This window comes from Trachymyrmex cornetzi, unplaced genomic scaffold (genome assembly GCF_001594075.2).
Source record: "Trachymyrmex cornetzi isolate Tcor2-1 unplaced genomic scaffold, Tcor1.1 scaffold96, whole genome shotgun sequence".
Lineage (NCBI taxonomy): Eukaryota > Metazoa > Arthropoda > Insecta > Hymenoptera > Formicidae > Trachymyrmex > Trachymyrmex cornetzi.
Window position 1 is genome coordinate 67,143 of NW_017300311.1, and position 2,387 is coordinate 69,529.

Genomic DNA, 2,387 nt, shown 5'->3' on the forward strand with positions numbered 1-2,387 from the left:
TATATATATATATAAAATAAAATATATTGTAATAATAATTGTACTTCGGAAAACATCGAAGTAATGGATAATAATAATAAAGTCAAAAATTATCTCATAGAATGGGGGTTAGACTCTTATTTGGACATATTCAAAGGTAAGTGATGCAAATGTAAACATAAAATTGGCAAAATAATAATATAACACAAACCAAAACGCGACTGCATATGGTATGTATAGTTGCAATAATTGCATAACCTCATTCTTTTTCTTTTCCTTGTAGACTCTGGAATTGACGAAGAAGCTTTTCTACTCTTAGAAGCCGAAAATATAAATAACTTGATAACAAAAGAAGGACATCGTGATAAATTTCAAAACAAATTATCATTATTGAAGAACGAGTTAAAACAGAAGCAACAAGAAAAGGTAGGAAAATACTGCACAAATTAATACATTTATTTATACATTTGTTAATTATTTACAAAAAGTTCTACCTAACAGTTTTCATAGTTTCTCATTTCTTTCCTCCTGATTGTCCTAAGAAACTGTTTCTCTGAGTGAAATCTCTTTGTCTCAGGGACTATCTTTAGACTGTATTCCTTTTAATACAGAGACTAACTTTGATTTAGAATTTAAGCAATTGCCTCTTGCAATTGAAAATGAACTAAGCACTTCCACTTCAGAATTTTCACATATCTCTTGTTCATCTCCACAGAATGAAAGTGTAAGTGGTATTTTTCAACGTGCATACAGTATAATAAGCTCATGCTGTCTTCACATCTCAAAAATTATAAATTTTATTCCAAGAATGATGCACTTCTATTTATTTTACAGTATATTGAACAAGTTAAGAAAGGTAATGTATTTGCAAAAGCAATTCCAAAGAAAGATCTGAGGCAAGAAGACAGACTGAGACTTGCGGAAGCAATTATTAATTATGAATTTACTGGAGATGTGAAGCACATGTGAGTGCAATTTAATAAGACTGATTTTTCAAACATTATTTAGAGTCAGTACTTTAATGTTTTGTTAAACGTATTATAATCTGTAATAATGTTTTTCTTTTTTCTCTATTCAGAATAACTCCAGCTCGGTTTATACAAATTCGAATAGAGATTGAGAAAGAATTTCCTGATGAAAGTGGAGTGAGTCATTGTTTTTTGTTAAATAAAATTTGAAACATCTTTCTTTTTTATTAAATTTACAGGATGTTTGGTACATACCATATTCCAACTTCACGCATATGAAGTATTAAAGAGCGAATCTTATGTCTGCTGGCTATTGTGCAATTTACATAGTCCATTTCCAGCTATTTTTCATAAAATGCCAAATGGAGAATATTATGTTGCTTTAAAAAGCTTCCATTTAGAGCTTTATTACATTTAGTTTTGTAATTAACTTACACTTAAGAGTTTAGTTATATATGTACATTGTAAAACAAATGTATTAATTTGAACTACATATTTTATAAGAACTATTTTTTAATAAATTTTGTAATTCTCTTGATAACTACATAATTTGTTCATTCTTTTATAACATTTTTCACAGATTAATTTTTGTAAGATTTTATGGATGGAGTTATATATAACTTCTCATAAAAAAACAGTTTTTTGTATATATACAATCAGACATGTTCTTCATTAATATATATCTTATAGATGATTATGCATTTTATACATATATGCTTTTTGTCATTAACTTGAAGTATTGAAATTCAACAATATACATTGCTCAATTTCAATGCTTCAAGTTAATGTCAAAAAGCATATATATACGTATAAAATGCATAATCATCTATAAGATGCATTGATTAAAAATATGTCTGACTCTACCGAAAACTTCCTTAAATTAAACAAAATTATTGATTTGTGAAACACGAAATTAATTGCAAAGGCAATCGAAAATTTATCTTCAGCAACCAAAACACCCGATAACGATAGCCGTACTATATAGTTACTATAAATGAGAATGAATGGTTAGAGCGGCATAACGTCTGTTTCTTATTACTAAAACATTTGATATTATAACCGAGCAATGGTTGACACAAGCTAGACTTTTACCAGAGGCAGCATTGAGATTCGGTTGAGATAACCGAAAACAATTGCCTGAGTAGCGGAAACCTTTCATAGGAATTTTTCTGTTCTTACAACCGAGTTTTCATCTGGTCTCCAGAAAACTTCGGTTGTTGTAACCGAAATTCAATTATACGAACCGAATCTTTTTTTCCGTGATGGGTATCTCATATTACGATTTCCACGCCTTATGGTTTTATGATCATCTAATCTAACTTCTGTAATTAAACAATTCAACATATCCCGTATTTTTCTATTAGTACAACCTTACTCTATCACTACATGAAGAATTTATTGCCAAATATTTATTTATTAAATAATAAACAAGATTTAAAG